Here is an 8,361-nt window from a genome sequence, read left to right as displayed (position 1 = left end):
GAATGAGACCGAGTGAACATTGCTCCATCGGAGATGGTGAGAACGTGGAACGCTACGATACTCAACTGAGTCTTGGAGAATGATATTACCCTGTTTATCTATACAGTGGAAAGTACCTAAAAAGAACCTCCCCTCATTGACCCCTATCAGCATACAGCAGAACAACAGCTTCATGACCTCACTGATATTGGTTGAGCGGCCAGCAAAACTGTCTGCTTGGACCGAAGAAACATCCGCTGGCTGCTCCATATGCTTCGACCGTAGTTTAAACCTTCACCAGTTCTTTCTGTAGGTAATGTTCAAAAGATAGTGGTCAAGAATGTCGGACCCCAAAATCCATATGTAACAGGTAGCATCCGTGCCTAAGACCTTCTTGCCAAGTATATTACCAAGAGAAAAATTTGGATGTTATCTATGATTTAGCATTTATTCCACTGCCTGCCACACCCTATCACCTACACATCCGCACTTGGTCATCCAACCCAACTTTCACTCACTACCTGCCTCTCCCTCACTTGGTCACGCATGAACCGAGTTCAACAAAATACGACACCCTCCTATTATCCACCCACTGATTGTAGTTTCTTTTTTTGCTTTTAGTCATGGTCTTGTTCTAATTGTTAGTAAGATTGGTTGGCTTCTCCTACCCAATGACTTTATCCTTACTTTGGTCGCCTCAGCCTCACACGATTCCATGGTTTTTGTGATGTCGTTGTCCCTAGTTACTAGGTGTTCTGCGGCTTATCCTATTTAAGGATTTCAGTTGAACCAACATCTCTTCATTGAGAACTCTGGTCGGGGACTTTGATCATTGCTTTTGTGACTGGTTACTCATCCTGAAGTTATGATATGTTCTTTTCGCCTTTAGTTCAGACGAGTTTCACTCGATGCATTGTTAACCGACAAGGATATGCTGATATGGTCTCGAATTAGTTTAGGTTCGATTCTAATGCTAATAGTCTAAGATGACTTGTGGGAAGGACAACTGCTGGTTCATATGTGTGTTTAGCTCGGTCAAGTTCAGGTTTGTTTTCACTATGAGACGCCGAGATCAACTAAGTTAGTGGTTGTTGCTATTAAACATATGAAGTTTATACTTTTCTTTACCTTTTTATGTGTTTCCCTGATTAGGTATAAGTAACAAACTTGTTGATTTTGTCCCACAAGTTTTGTATCTCCCTACGCAAAAATTGTTCTGAACTCTTTTAACTTCAGGTTTTACAGTGAGAAGATTTTACTGCATTTTTCTCCGGAGAATCTTCAGGTTAACAGTTGCTGAATTGATCCTGGATTCCTGGGTACTTTTTATGGTAATACGGAAGATTTTACTGCGTATTTCGTACCTCCCTACGGAGCCCCAACTTCTCCAAGTAGAGTTTGGAATCCTTGGTTGATCTACAAAAGTTGTAGCAATTATGAACCAAAGATGTGTTATAATCTCAGGGAGTCTGAGACTGAGGCTGATCTACAAGACTACAACCAGCGGTTCCAACTTTCTGGCATCCTGAAACTGGCTATTGTCGATATTGTCTAAGAACTCGCGTTGCTTCATCATACAATTATCCATCTCAGCTCTGAAGTTTCACGAGAACGATCAATCTGTAATAAGTCATGGATCAAAATTATATAGAGTAATTGTTCAATGATCATATAAAAGTAATTCCTAACTGTTAACTTGGATTAAGAAATCATATTTAAGTAACGGATCTACTGGATAATACAGTACATATTTATAGATGGTAAGCTAGATAGATAGATCAAGCAGTTCATAAAAGGTGCAATTTTTATTTCTCTAGATCATTGTTCACTAAGAATAACTTGTTCAAATTAATTGATTTCATTCTAATGCTACCAAAGCAAACAAAAGACTAAAGAAAAAACAGAAGACACCCTAGATACTCGGATTTCCATGATCTTACCATCAATTTTTGGCTATGAAAGAAGGAAAAAGGATCATCAAACAAATATCATCAGTTCTGGTCTGCTAAATATGTTGTTCTCCTCGTCTTCCAGTACTGGATAAGCAGCTACAAGTGCATCCTGAGCTCCAATATACATTGAATTATAGATCTTCCAGTAAACTTCTCTGACATTCCTGGCCGGGTGAAGAAGTCCCTGCAAACAGTAGTTCAATATAACAGTAGCACCTAAACCTACTCTCAATCCTTCAATTGCTTCCATTACCGCATTTATAACATGAGGAGATGTCTCAAAAATATTTGGCCAGACATAGTTCAGTAGATGGACTAGTGCATCTTCACAACCTAACCCAACTACACCCAAAGCCAAGTGCTTTACAGCAGAAGCTGCTGTTTGTCGATGAACCAAATCCCTGTCCGTTAAAGCTTCTTCAAGCAAAGGAGTGACCGCATAGATATAATCCCGCCCCATTTCACTAATATACTCAAATAGAAACGAGAGAGATTTTAAAACTCCATTTTGCACATTAAGTTCTGGAACACGATACTCGTTCATGAGAGATGGTAGGACTAGATACGGTGAACAAGTTTCTGCTACTATAGCAATTGCCACAGTTGTGCAAACACGATTTTGACGTTCCTGAACTTTGAGGTTGTTTAATAATGGCACTAACACATCTGAAGGTCCAACTGCCTTGGCAACGTAGCCAAAAGTGTTTACTGTTGCCCTTCTAATTCCCTTTTTGTGGGCTTTAAGCATTTCTAAGAGCTGAAAGCATATCCTCATCCACTCTTTCGGAGAAGCAAATTCAGCTCCACGGTCAGCAATCCTACCAACGAGATCAATACAATTCTCCTGGACCTTTTCATGTCGATTCTTCAAAATTGGAGCCAGACGAGGAAGGAGATCTTTAATCGAGGGAGTCATTTTTGTCATTCCAATAACATTTACTATTGTCTTCAAAGCACCTAAAATGGAACCCAAAACTTCTGGGTACTCTTCTCCTAAGTATTCAAACAAAATAACACCAAGATGACCCAACAACCGTTCTTCTTCGCATCGCTTCATCACGACAGCAATCCTGGATATGAGATCAGCTGCTTGCTGCCTAACTTTTGAACTCTTGTTGTTCAAACGCCATTTGATGGTACCACAAATCTGGAGAAGGTAAGGTTTCGCCCTCTGCCCTAGAGCATTCACAACTGCCCCAAATCCATTCAACATCACATCAGCATCGTCACTAGTTTGCTCCTGGAAAGCATACAATATCCCATCCATGAGAAGCTGTTCCAAACGTGCATCAATATCAGAAACACCCAAGTTCGCAACTACCTTCTCTATAGTTTCCATCACCATTCTCCTATAAGGCTCACTCTCATCTTTAAGATCCTCAACGGTTCTTCTCACTATATCAGCAACACCGACTTTGTTTGCAATTTCGACTGTTGTTTCCACTAACTGCCTATAGTTTCTACGGTCCAAGGCCATCCTTCTAACCCAGAAATTCTTAAAGAACTCTGGAAGAATATCACTTCGGATGTAATCAGCTTCTACCCCTTCTGCACCAACACATTGTTTCACCACTTTCAATACAATTTTCTTCATTTCTTCATCCGGAGACTGGAACTCACGGACCAATATGATCATCGCTTCTTTTGTGTAATAACTAGCATATTCTGCAAGCATGAGAGGGATGATTAAACCAATTGCCTTTAGAAAAGCAGCCAATACCTTGCCCCTCTGCAACCTTATACCCTTCCACAAAGGCTTCAAGACCGAATCAAAACATTCAATACCAAAAGGAGCAGAAGCTTCAGCTAGAGCAGCCAGTGACAGTGCAGTAATAGTTCTCACCTTCTGATTCTCATCATTCAAACCATGCTCTATGATTTCTACAAGAGATCTTAGATGGGGAAGAACAGCACAACCAACTAAGATTGCAATCTGTTGAACAATCTTGATACCTGTGTGCCGAGCTTGCCAAGATTTCTTACTCTGACAAACAGCTTTCAAGAACGGCAACAGCACAGGAATTCCCAGTGCAGAAGCAACAACACTGAAAGCCCTTGCAGTTGTGTTCCTAACGTACTCATCAACGTGATCGATATCTGGTCTCATTGCAGCAATCATCGTAGCCAATCCAGCAGCTTTACTTAGATTGGAAATAATCTCTCTTCCTTCTACACGGGCATAATAGTCTTCATCAATCAAAAGAGGTTCAATAACCACCAGGATCTTGTGAACAAAAGGACGAACAAGTTCATCCAATTTATAAAGAACCCGATCAATAACCTTAACTAGAAGATGCCTCTCTTGGTCTTCCAACGTGGGTTGCATGAGCAATGGCAATATCCTATTGAAGAGTGGACCTGCACCAAACTCTCGAGCTTTATCTGTTAGTTGCCTCAACGATATTTTCCTTTGTGGGGGCGTCCCATTCTTAACTTTAAGGAGTAGTTTCATAATCTTCCGCTCCTTTTGTTCTTCGGCTGAAAGTTCTCCTTCATCGTCTTCATTCAATAATGCGCCAAAATACTGGTAGTCCTCTGATTTTATGAAAGGCAACCCTGCAGGTGCTTCTTTGGGAACATCAAACTGGAACCCACGGTTCTCTTCGGGAATTGCATACAGCGGAGTACCCAATGGAGTCGGAGTAGCTAAAAGCTTTCTAGCAGGAGTTCTAATTGCAATATACGAGGCTGGTGGAACCAATATTTTGTACCCCTCCTGTGGAAACATTGAATCAAGCTCTTCATCAGTTATTGGCCTGTTTCTTTCTTCAATATCCTTCTCCCATCTTTGGATATTATACTGCTCAGGTGTCATTTGAGCGCGAAGATTAATGGCTCCAGGAGTCGGAGTGGCAAGTTCGACCCCACCAACTGGTGTTAATCCGGGAGTATATGCTGCAGCAGGTAGAGCTCCAAGTAGTGGAGTGGCACTGCCTATATTCGCCGGAGTTTCATCCCACCTTGACCTCTGCCGCTTCGGTGTTGGTGTAGCAAGTCCGGCAAGCTTGGGTGTTGCATCCCAAGTGGTACCTGCCAGAGTACCACCTGATGTTACACCACCATCAGCTGGAGTAGCATCTGCAACTCGACCCGGTGTTGGTGTTTCATCCCATATATTCTTTCTAGACAGAGACGGCGTTGCATCAGCAACCCTTCCAGGAGTTGCAGTTTCATCATCCCATCTTCCAATTCCAATTCCAAGAGTTGAATCCAACGTATCCCAATCAGACCCAGCACCAGAAGAAGTCTTAGCTTTCTTGCTACTACCATCTGCTTCCCGATTTTGATCCCACACATTCCTTCTCTTCTGAACTGGACCAGATGCATCAGTTCTTTCACTCCCAACAACTTTGTTAACCTTCTCCTCTTCTTTCTTCTTCTTAGCAATCTCTCTGAGAGCATCTTCTTTCTCTCTTAAACCCTTTTCCTTCATAACATCAGCATGAGTCCTAACAGAAACATCAGGAGTCTGACCCCACATAGCAAAAGCATCATACCTATCAGGAGAAATCACCCGATTCAATCTTCTCCTCTTATAATCATCTTCCCTATCAATAATCTTCTGAGATTTCGGAAACCCTAGATCATTATCTTCTTCAAAGCCTCTAGGAATATCTTTCATTACAGATTCAGGAGCAGTATAGGATGGGAGTTTCCTAGCAACCTCAGATTCAACAAGATTTTCGTTTTCTTCATCTTCAGTAGAAGATGGGATTGAAAGTTCATAACCCTCAAATCGATTATTACCGTCATAAAGATCAAAATCAAAAGTAACATCAATCTTCTTTCTTTCTTCTTGAGTTTTAGCAATCTCAGGGACTAATTTCGACATGATTCAAGAACCTCAAAACCCAACTGCAAAAAAAATTAAACTAAACAAACTTATATTCCTAACAATAAGAAATAATGCAAATTGAAGATAAAGAGAGAGAGAGAATCAAGAACAACTTATCTTGTATCGAGTGAGTTATAGACGAAATTTGTTCAAAATCAAGAAAAGCTTGTTTCTAGGGCTCAAACAAATAGTAGGTTAGAAGAGCTTCTTATAGGTTAGAGAGTTTTAAAAAAAAAAAGGTTAACGATATAAGAGGCGGTTAGAGATATTCCAAAAGAGAGGAATGATCAAATCTGACCGTCCGTTTTCCGCTTTGGATCAAATTTGAAAGTTTTGAGTAACGGCCCATGAAATGTACGTGTTTGTAGGGGTGGGAATCGGGCGGGCTCGGTCGGGCTTGGGCTACCAAGTGTCGGGCTCGGGCGGATCGGGCTCGAATAAGCCGAGCCCGAGGTAGTGAGCCGGGCGGATCGGGCCGGCGAATCAAAGACTTAAGGTGCCCGTAGCCCGTCCGAGCCCGGCTACCTGAACGGGTTTCAACGGGCTCGGGTCGGGCGGGCTCGGGTCGGGCGGGCTCGGGTCGGGCGGGCTCGGGTCGGGCGGGCTCGGGTTTTAATGAATTATTAAAAAAAATAAAATAAACAATAATTTAATAAAAAAACAATAATTAATTAAAATACCAACCATTATATATATGATTATCAGATTATATCATAAACAAAATTACATAATCACCCATTTTAATAACAAAAAGTACATTTCCCTCCAACATTTTAATAATAAAAAGTCCAAAATATAAACAAAAAGTTACATTTCTCTCCTTCATTCATTAATCGAGCAATTGAACTTGAGAAATGCTAGGACTAGGAGTTGGTTCGGGAAACCCGTCGTTTAACGGATCAAACTCTTTCAAAGTAACATTAAGCTCATGTTTCCACCAATCTTTAAGACAAACACAACACTCCAACATTTCCGGAGTTAGGCTACTCCGATAGTCCCCCAAAATTCTTTTACCTAAAGAGAAAGCCGACTCGGAAGCAACAGTCGAAACCGGGACAGCAAGAACATCACGTGCTATTCGGGACAAAATCGGATACCTCTTCTCGTTCTCACTCCACCAACCCAAAACATCGAACTTTTCAATATTATCGACCGCAGGATCTAGCTCAGACTCATATCTAGATATTTCTTCGGAAGCGGCAGCAATTGGGTCCTTTCGGACTCTCTTAATACTTCTCCAAAAAGCACCACGCCTAGACGGTCCATCGGGCTCACTCTGGGGTTGATCAACAGTAGACGACGAAGAAACGGATGTAGGCACACTCAAATCAGCCGTATACTCTTTAAATAATTCACGTAACTTGCCGATCATGGTGACAGATTGCTCAGTAGAACACTTGATAACATGAGCCGAAGTATCGAAACAATTCTCAAGTTCGGTTAAGAGCATATCAACTTTCATTTTGATCCTTGGATCTAAAATACATGCAACACCAAACAATACGGGAGTTTCACCCCAATACTTGCAAAATTTAGCCTCCATCGAATGAATAATGCCCGCAAACATAGGATCATGTCGATTATCCAAAAATACCATCCCAATATCAACCAAATACTCCAAGACGGAGTTAGAAGTCACATAATCAACACCAGAAAATAAGTTGGTTGCCTCATAAAAAGGCTTCAAAAACTTGTACAACAAATTGGCATGCTGCCAATCACTACTCGATAAGACAAAAGGTGGAGATCGATCAGATAAGAACGAGTCAATCGGATCCTTAAACGGAAGGGCACTTCTCAACATAAGATAGGTTGAATTCCAACGATGTTTTACATCCAACTGCAATTTTTTAGGAGAATAGTTCTTTGATTCACAATGTGTTCGAAATTGTACATTTCGAGTCTCCGATGCAGAGATATATTCAAGACAACCTTTCAGCCGTGTAAGCATTTCTTTAAACTGGGGAACTTTAAAACCATCCTGAACAACTAAGTTCAAGATATGACAGCAACATCGAACGTGAAATAATTCGCCTCTCAATGGTAAATGAGGCATTAACTCGATTAAACAAGAAACAGACACAGTATTTGCACTAGCATTATCCATCGACAAGGAAAACACTTTGCCAGATATCATCCAATCATTAGTTAACTTATCATACAAAACATTGGCAATGTGTTCCCCTGTATGAGACTTGTCCAACAGAATGTAAGAGATGATTCTCTTTTGGACACACCAAATTTCATCAATGTAATGCGCTGTTATGTACATGTAACTAAGCCTCTGGTTCGAAGACCAGATATCAGAAGTAAGAGCAATTCGACCAGGAGCACTAAGTAAAACATTTCTAAGTGCATCTTTTTCTTCCTTAAAGTATTTAAGGATATCATTTCTAACAGTGCTCCTAGAAAATGACTTGAACCCAGGATGGAAGGAATCAGTAATATAAAATTGAAAGAAGGGGTCCTCCACAAATTGCATCGGCAACTCGCGAAGGATTAAAAGCTTGATCGTGTTTTTGCGAGCTCTCGCTTGACTAAACTGAAATGAACCCATATTTCCACTGTTTGGATCTTGTACCAACTTTGATTGAG

General features: G+C 41.0%; 1 pseudogene across 1 annotated transcript; it reads right to left on the bottom strand.

The window, feature by feature from the left end:
• Nucleotides 1-1,085: 1,085 nt before the first annotated feature.
• LOC147566727 (uncharacterized) lies at nt 1,086-6,086 on the bottom strand (annotated as a pseudogene). The gene is made up of 2 exons (XR_015230537.1): nt 1,920-6,086; nt 1,086-1,599 (listed from the first exon to the last, which is right to left on the bottom strand). The product of XR_015230537.1 is annotated as an uncharacterized LOC147566727 (transcript).
• Nucleotides 6,087-8,361: the final 2,275 nt, after the last annotated feature.

Source organism: Eschscholzia californica, unplaced genomic scaffold, assembly GCF_041429995.1.
Source record: "Eschscholzia californica isolate CP2 unplaced genomic scaffold, dmEscCali1.0.p SCAF_1, whole genome shotgun sequence".
NCBI classification, from domain to species: domain Eukaryota; kingdom Viridiplantae; phylum Streptophyta; class Magnoliopsida; order Ranunculales; family Papaveraceae; genus Eschscholzia; species Eschscholzia californica.
This window is presented reverse-complemented; position numbering and strand designations above follow the sequence as displayed.